Source organism: Lutzomyia longipalpis, chromosome 2 (assembly GCF_024334085.1).
Source record: "Lutzomyia longipalpis isolate SR_M1_2022 chromosome 2, ASM2433408v1".
Lineage (NCBI taxonomy): Eukaryota > Metazoa > Arthropoda > Insecta > Diptera > Psychodidae > Lutzomyia > Lutzomyia longipalpis.
Genome location: NC_074708.1, coordinates 32,980,178 through 32,989,452, shown reverse-complemented (window position 1 = coordinate 32,989,452; position 9,275 = coordinate 32,980,178). Strand labels below are relative to the sequence as shown.

At 35.6% G+C, this 9,275-nt stretch overlaps 1 protein-coding gene across 1 annotated transcript in view; it reads left to right on the top strand.

Annotated features, from left to right (window-relative positions):
* Nucleotides 1-9,275, top strand: part of LOC129790123 (WD repeat-containing protein 19) — an 829,031-nt gene that overhangs the window by 476,872 nt on the left and 342,884 nt on the right. The window lies entirely within an intron of this gene.

Sequence of the window (9,275 nt, the reverse complement as noted above, 5' to 3'; positions counted from 1 at the left end):
GGAGATTGTTTAATGAGGTCACCATTTTGAATTAAAATGCATAAAAAAATTGGAATGAAAGAATGTTCATTTTTATGCTAAAAAAAAACTTAATGTATGTTAGGTATACCGAAAATGTATATAAAGATAATGAGACTATATGTTTTGAAAATTTGAGAAAAGTTTTTTAACAAATTTTGTATTTGGTATTGAAATACCGAATATCTATAGCAAAAAGCACTTGTAAGTAGAAATGATGCGAAAATGAAGTACTGAGTAGCTGAAAAAAGTCTTTTATTGCGGCTTTTCATTTTGTTCTCAAAGGTTTGAAGGAAAATTTGTTGGTTCCTTTGAAAATTCTCCAGGATTCGATTGTTTTTTTGGGAAGATTTCAATTCTCAAAAAAAAAGTTCACAAAATGGGCAAAATGCGACGCAATAATGCTGCTGAATTAGTAAGTATGTTAAGAGGAATCATAAAAAAGGTAAATGAATATTTTAGTATTTTACAGTCAATTTTCCAAGAAATCCATTATAAAGTCAATGAAAATCCATAAGCTATTTTTGTTGATAAATGGAATAAATTTACACTGTCCTTTGCTTTATTAACCCTTTCAGCTCTTTTACGATCCATCAATTTTTTCTTGCAAATTTTTTAAAATTTAAACTAAATACAAGAGGATTAGCGATCCTTCTGAAGTTTTCTTGATTTCTGAAATGAAAATTTAATTAAAATTCAAATTAAAAAGAAAGTTCGCAGTTTTGTCAAAGATTTAATGATAACACGATATTACTTTATTACAACACCATAGTTTATTATGAAAAAAATCTTTTTTTTTTTGGATATTAAGTCAACATAGTTAATTTTGAAATATTAATGTAGGAATGTTGTTAAAACCTTTTTTTAAATGTATTTTATTAAATTCGTCGTAAGAATTTAAAGTGCTCGTATAAGTCATTAATGGACAATTCTTGTCAAATAGTAACTCCAATTCATACCATTGCTGAGGAATTATATCTTGTTTCTCTTGAAAACGTATCTTATATTGGGATATTAGAATAGATGGATTACTGAGACTTACCGACTCGAGTCTCGTTAAAGTCCAATTAACCAGTTTTTTATTTAGTTTACAGAAATGTGGTTCAATAAGTCGTATCGGTCGGAACCTATGAAAATCATAGAAGCAAACTCCAACAAATTTCCTTGGCCGCTCTGACATGAAAGCAATGGATAACTGATTAGTAAATTTATCTAAATACCGAAGATTCCCTTCGAAACAACGTACAAAACATTCACGGCCTAGTCTATCGTTGTAGTTAAATCCTTGGCAATGATCTTTTTCTTTTAACATAAACTTGCCAATTGCAGAAACCTCTAATGGTGACAATAGTTCCGGATAATTTGCTTGGATTTCAAGTATTTGTTCCGGTTTCATGATTGGGAAACGAATTTCGTATAAAATCTCCCCCAATATTTTCCGAAGATTTTTGGGAAAGCAATCAAACTTCATTTTCGTACATGCATGCTCTGCCCATTTCATCAGGCTTCTAAATACAACAATTTCATCGCATGTTAAATTTTCGGATTTTGCAATGTTGTGCAATTTTTCAGCGGGAAGATCAAGAAAACACTTCAAAAGCCTCTCATCACTAGTTATTGTTGCAAATTCTGACTCAATCTTTTCAAAAATTCTCTTCTTAATTTCTGAATGAGCATGCAAGAATGTATCCTTCGTGTAATAATCAATGCAAGTGCCGATCTTAAGGTTTTTGTTTAAAAAATCATCACAAGTTTCGATTAATTGCTTCACATTGAACCGATAGGCGAGCTTTAAGACATCCCACATATCTTTTCCATCCAGATCCACTTTACCTCTGTAGCAGAATTCTAGAAAGCAAACGAAACTATTGTATTGCATATCCGGGATATCTAGCATCTCATTGTCCAATTTAAGGAGATAAAACACCACGAAGAATTCCCAGCTGCATGCAATTAGAACTAATTTATGACCTCGCACAATTTCTTTGTCAGGTCCAACGATGAAAGTTACGTCAGAAAGAACGCTTTCGTTGTAGAAGCTTGCGAAACGATCGTTGATTTTTCCAAATTTTTCACTCCACTCCACGTAGGTTTTCAAGATTTTCTCACCACCCCCATTGGCCATTGTGAAACTTCACAGAATTCTGAAAACTTCAATTTTATTCTAATTGCGATTCTTTTTAATATAATTCGACAATAAAATAGGTATCTACTTGCGAATTTACAATAAACTAATGAAAAAAAAACTTATTGCACTTTACTGACTGATATGCTCAAGTGTTGGAAGCCTTTAACTATCTGCTAAAAAAAAACTAAAGTTAAGAAAGAATTTTGGTTCACTACATGAGTCATTAAAGCGATAAGGAATATTAGTTGGTGGCGTTGGTGGACCACAGCGAATCTTATAACTCACTGACGAATTATGATTGTTTGTTGGTATTATTTAACAACAAAGAAATAACCAAATTTTGTAAAATGGTAGATTTTTTTAAACTCCTTTTTACCTCCTCAGATCGAGTTCAAACTTTGCCAAAAGTCAAACATTAAAAATGTTCAATAATTATTCTTAGATCCGTACCTCATAATTAACCTAATAAATCAAATTACAACGCATTGATTGGCCTGCACGTTATGAAATATTAAAGTTCATAACTATGGCGGGGGCATTATCACTCTTTTCATTGCAATTTCTATAAAGTTGTAAAGCGGATAGAAATTGGCAACATTGGCATGAGACATTCGGAAATCCCATAGTAAAACGTTAATACGTTGGGGTTACCCATAAAATGAATTTTAGAAAATTATAAAGATTTAAATTTAATAATTAACCTTTGGATAAAATCGAGATTCCTAAATAAGATTAAAAACTTTGATCTTAATTTTCTCTCAAGAAGAAAATGTTTTTTTCATGCTTTTTTTAAAGATTTTAATTTTGTGGCGATTGAAAAAAGTCAAATTGGTCACGGTAATTAGCAAAATCATCCATGGATAAGAATATTAAACAAGAATTTTTAGGTCATAGGCTTTATTTGTTCTAATATTTCTCTTTTTGTGTTTCTTCAATTTTTCTCAGTAACTCTATAAAAAATTTGAATTCTCGTAAAATTAAAACTTGAGGATAAAATTTTGTCCAAAAGTGGATGTCCAGAAAAGGAACTCACGTCTATTTTTGTGTAATTCGAAGACTTTCTAAAGGAACTATGATGAGAGAATGGGGCAGAATGCTACATAGCACTTACATCTCGTATTGGCTCCCTTTACCTCCATTTTGAATTTCTTCACGATCGGCATATCCGCGTCGGAGTGGTTCATTTGTCACAGTCAGTCATACAGAAAATCCTTTTAGCTGTGATTCTTTTTTTTTTATTTTAAGATTTTTAATATTGAGTTCTTTCGTGACAAATACATATAGATATATATAGTTTAAAATGTGAACACTTTCTAAAATAAAACTCTTTCTGAAAAATTGATACCAATAAAAATAATAGGTTAAATATCTTTTTCAATGAATTCCTCCCCAATAAAATGTCTTTTAATGCAAAAAGTTATCCTTTTAGGCGGGTAATAAATAGCACAAATTGGTTGTGGCATATTCCTTATGTTCCTCTTGTATGGAGAATGTAACTATGCAATTTCTATTCATACGGCACCATTCGATAAAGGAATATTGTGGAGAAACAATAGGAGAGAATCAATTGTGGTGTAGGGCCACCAGTTTTGTTGTGTTGCTATGGTTCCTAATGATGCATGATATTTAATGCAAGAAGAGGAGAAATAAAACATATTGATTGTGTCTTGATTCCACTATATGTGCCCCATATGTGCGGAAGGATTCGATGGAAAAATACACATGGAAAGACGTTCGTGTTGGTATATTTTTGCTTTTTAATTAAAAATTTATAAAAGAGCGGGAAATTTTTGTGGTTTTCGGCGCCGGAAAGTATGAAGAACACATATTCCCTTTGGAAGCTCTTAAGAGTAAGACTAGAAGCTACTATTTTGAAATGAACGGTAGCTCAGATGATTTTTTTTCTTCAGCTACACCCAACTCCATACAAAATTCGGGTCAAGAAGTCTATTTGGATGAGCTTTTTTTTTCGGGGAGGGCTTCACGTAGAGAAGATGTGTGTGCTATGTATATAGATAATATTGACAGATCAACCATTTACAACTATCGAGTCCGTCGAAGGCACATAAAATTCTTGGAGTTCAATTTCGTTTCTCGTCGCATCAATAAAAGAGTATTCTATCGAGTGAATGTTTTATGGCACCTCAAATGCGATATACCCTCCGCCCTGCCCTCCACAATAGACTCCAATACCAAATCATCTTCACAATGCTGAGGAAGCTTTATTATTTTCTCAGACGTTCTGGTGTAGTAGCATAGAAAAAGAGCAACGTGCTACGGTGTACCAAGATTTGCGGCAATTATGCTAATGACGCAAAAACTTTTTTTTTCGAGTGTCAAAAAGATGCTAAAAAATTACTCGATTGGTTTTTTGTAGGCCAGTAAAATACAGTGGCTGAAGTTGAGAATTTTTCTGTGTCTCTCAAAAGTTTATCTATATATCGCTGTTTCTAGAGACAACACAGTTTTTAAGAGAATTTATGAACATCACAACTTACCAATAAGAAAAGAAAATTTCTGGGAAAATCTTTACTTTTGAGAACTTTTCACATAATTTTCATTAATTTATCTCAAGAAAATAGGGGAGATTGGGACATTGTGAAGAAGTTTTCCAAGTATTTGTAAAAAGAAATTAAAAAATATATATTTTTTGTAACATATTTCAGCTAATTTAATTCTTTTTCAGTTTTAAAATATCCTTCATCATAATTTAATTAAAGAAAAACTGGTTCAAATATTTATAAATTCATCCACGTTAACTAAAATACAAAGATAGGTTTAGTAGAAGTCTTCTCGGTTTCATGTTTTCTGAGACAATAGATCTTCTTGTGTAAGATTGATATACACACTTGAGGCTGTTCATCCGACTAATCAATACGTTGTTACATACCATTGTTTTTATGTCAAACCCTCGTCACTTGAATTGGTGCGGTATTGTGTCTAGAAAACTCAATACCTGTGTGCACCCCATGAATATTCTACGTGAATTTGCTGTATAGAATTTTTCGTGCGATGCTCACTCATCGGAGCTGTCCTATTTCTTCTAGAACAGCGCGTCTCGTGCCGGAACTGTGACATTTGTGCGGCAGCAAAAACTCTTTGCGGTGTACAAAAGAAAATCAATATTGTACCAAACTATAAATAGAAGGGGCTTCTACACTATGAATTAATGTCAATAAAATCAATTTACAGCCACGGATATTATGTATGTATATAATCGCATATACCTACTTGCAGGTCCAAAGCAAGTATAGAGCTCGAGGTACTTTTACTTTGGAATTTACGGGAAAAGTTTGAGTTGTAGTGGCTTTTGTACATGTAGGTAGTTTTAGTTCAACGGAGGGTTTTGGAATTTAATTTATATTTTACACAGACGCTAAGGATTAATATTATTTTTTATACTTTAGAATTCTCAAATATTGTATATTTTTTAAAAGTTATAATTTTTATAAAAAATTGTTTCAATATTAAAAATGATTTTATGAGAAATTCTTATTTGAGCTTTTTTTTTTCACTTAATTGAATGTGAAGAAATAACAGGGAAATGAGACCTAAATCTTATTAAGATCAAATAGCGATTTCTAGGGGCGTAACTAGAGAAAAAAATAATTGATGTTGGTGTCTAAATACTTCTTAAAACTTAGAGACAGTTGTTTTTTCATTAGTAGTCAAAAGAAATTTATTTCGGGCTAAAAGTACGATTTTAAAACAATTAAAAAATAGAAAAAAATATTAAACAATATCAAACGTTAGAAAAGTAACGTCTAACGATGAATTTTTAATTTATTTTTCGTAGCATATTTTTAATTTTTTTTAAGATGATTTTCTTCAAAAAATAATTAATTTTTTTAACAAAATATAAAATTTGTTTCATGAGAAAAATAAATATCTGAACCAAAGTTGATTGCATCGCGAAAAATGTTGAGATGCAGCTTAAAATTTATATGTAAAGTTTTACAGCCATTTAGAGGAAATTCTTCAATTTTATTCCCGCAATAATATTGCAGCAATAACTAAAATCCAGCTATGTACTTTTAAACCTTTCATTCCCACAATTACGTTTCCTTAACCTTTAAATCTTCTAGTTCATTGAACCAAGCCTTCGAGCTCAACCTTTTCACCTTTGAAAAGATCCATGTTGTCCATGGAGTTTTCCAAATGTCCGACCTTGACTATTGACTCTTCCCGATTGCAATTCAAATGTAAAATTTGCGAGTAAGATCAACCCATGTGAATTGCATGAGATGTTGCATCATGAACTGTGTCGATCTCCCATGGGCTTGGTATACCTCTACCTATCTCATATGGGAAGATGAAAGTGATCACTTCTGTGGAAAGAGATTCACAAGTTCACGCTCTGATAATCACCTAACCATCTTGAAAACTTCTTGTAATGTAAATCTATTTGTCTCACATCGTACCACATGTTTGGGGTCTATGCTGTGGTCGCTCATCCCGTCAACATCACGGAGAGTCGGTACAATTTGTAGTGCAATTTGCTGACATTCAGTAAAAGAGGAGAAAAAAGTCAATAAAATTCCACGTAAGTGTTGCAATACTCTGCCATCCTACCTGTGACGTGCTTAGCGACCAAGTACTCGAGCCAGCATTTACTTCAATCCCAACTAATACATAGCTAAGCTTAATGCAATGCTGGTTCACTTCGTTAAGACACGATGGGTGATCCGTCCGTGTGAATAATAAGCGTCAGGGGGCATTATGCTGCGACGATCACATTAAAGTTTATTTAAATTGTTCTGTTTTCTAAGTTATTTAAGGTTTAAATCTAAGTAAGTGTTAAAGATGATAAGTTTACAACTCATGTTATTTATGATTTTTTTTAATTAGTTAAGTCATGACTTAAACGTGAGTTTATTTTTATAAAATTGTGTTTTAAACTGAAGAGTAAGTCTCAACTTTACACGGTTCTAGGAAGCTTTTTACTTTAGAACCTACAGAATGACCTAAAAAATATAAGACTCGTGACCTATATGATTTTTGATGCTGTTTAGGGAAACATGAGATAGTTTATTTTCCCTTTTTACCATTTTTTAATTTTATTTCAGAAAAATATTGATTAGTTTATGTTGTGTCGTTACCTTTTTAGAAGATGATTTGTAATTAATACAATAATTGGAGCCTCGTCGCCGTTGGAAGGTTCGCACAATAAAAGATTTAGGCTTCTACTTTGGCTTTAACTTCTAATTCAATTTATTTAAAATTCACGAAATTTACAAAGGTCAGTGAGAGAGAAATTCAAGTGGAGAAGCAATGGTTCGGTGATCGTTATTTATACCGTCAGGGGGGTTGGAAATCTCCCGTTCCCGGAAGATGCGCGCGTCTGGGGGAAGCGTGCCGAATCGAATATCGGCGGGAGATTTGAACGCCGATATTACACCTCCCCCCTTCGAAGGAGTTGGCACGACATCCTTCAAGGCCCATCGGTCCTATTGGTGATCGGGCTGTTGAGTGGGGCACCGGTGTGGTTGGTGTCTCGGGTGTAGACGTGCTGTGTGGAATTTGTGGAACTTCTTGGTGGGAACCATTGTGGAATCTCTTGTTCTGTCAAATCCACAATCTCGTCGGAACTTCCCAACACAATTGGAGTTTCCTGGGTTGGACTTCCTGCTACAGAGGGATTCGATGGTCCAGGTGGTGGTGAAGTGTGTGTAGTGCCAATTTGTAGTGGAAGAAACGTGCTAGAGGGAGCCATAGAGTCGGTGTTTTGCAAAGAATGGTGACGTGGGCGTGCTTCAGGTGTGCCAGTGTACCTGAGCATCAGCTGACTGACGTGTGCACGTATAAGGTTGCCATTTGCGAGCCGTACGTTGTATTGGACGAACCCACGACGTTCTACGACGATACCTTGAGTCCAGCTGAGTTTCCCATCGGGTAAGTACTTCTTTGCGAATACCTCCTCCCCCTTCCTGAAGGAGCGTTTCTTGGCATTGTGACGTTTCTTGTACTCATCCTCCCTCTCTGTATTCCTGTGTGTAGGTTCCACGGGATGCGATGAATGCGGGCAAAGGTGTGCTTTGACAGGGGACTTGCTGGCGAGAGCGCAATCTGTGCAGTTCCGGACTATTGACTCAATGGCCTTGCCTAAACCTGGCCAATAAATGTATCCTCGAGCCAATGACTTCATCCGTGATATGCCAGGATGAGATTTGTGGAGCTGCTGGAGGATTTTGTGCCGGAAGCTCTCTGGAATTGCCAGTCTGTCCCTGAAAAAGACACAACCTTTGATCAGCGAAAGAGAGTCACGTACATGAAAAAATTTTGCAACTTCCCTTGACTTGATGGCTTTTGTGGATGATGGCCAGCCACCAGAGATGTAACGTGAGACTTCCTGAAAGATTGCAGACGATTGCGTTGCTCTTCGGATTGACTTGAAGCTCACGGGAAGTTGTGATGCTGCATTATTCACCACAGTGTCGTCTTGGAGAGCATCTGCGGTAATGCTGGCGATGATAGCGTCATCTTGATGTTGCTTGCGATTGGATGAGATCAGCCTTGAGTGATCTATGGATGAGGTTATGCCGGATGATTGTTCCTCATCAATCACGGATGCGATGTGGTATGCCACTGGGGATATATTGGCCTTCAGCTGGATGTTGTCTGTGGCTTTGGTGCACAGAATTTCCTCGGAGCTGACCACGACGGGGATGGATTGCTGGGAATCCCTGACAGCTGATGATGTGTCAATGTCGCGCTTCATGGCCTTGCAGAATGCGCTGGGTGGCACATCCCACAACCCAAGAGAATCGATCCATTCGATGCCAAAGAGATTTGATTTGGTTGCCGGGGAGACAAGACATCTGCCCACAATCTCTTTGTTGATGAGACTCACACGACACTCAATTTCTCCATCTATGGGAATGGGATTTGATTGAGCATCGCGCACAGTGATGGAAGCTGGGCTGAGACGGGGTTTTCCAAGGATTTCCCATGATTCGTGTGAGATCATGGACATGTCGGCTGCGCAGTCATACTGGAACTCCATTGGTGACCCGTTAATGAGAGGCACGAGAAATTTTCTATCGACTTGGTGAGTAGAAAAAATTGCGTTTGCTCGTGCATCGAACTTCCGTTGGTTGTTCTTGGGGAATTTCTTTTTGTCTGAACTCAC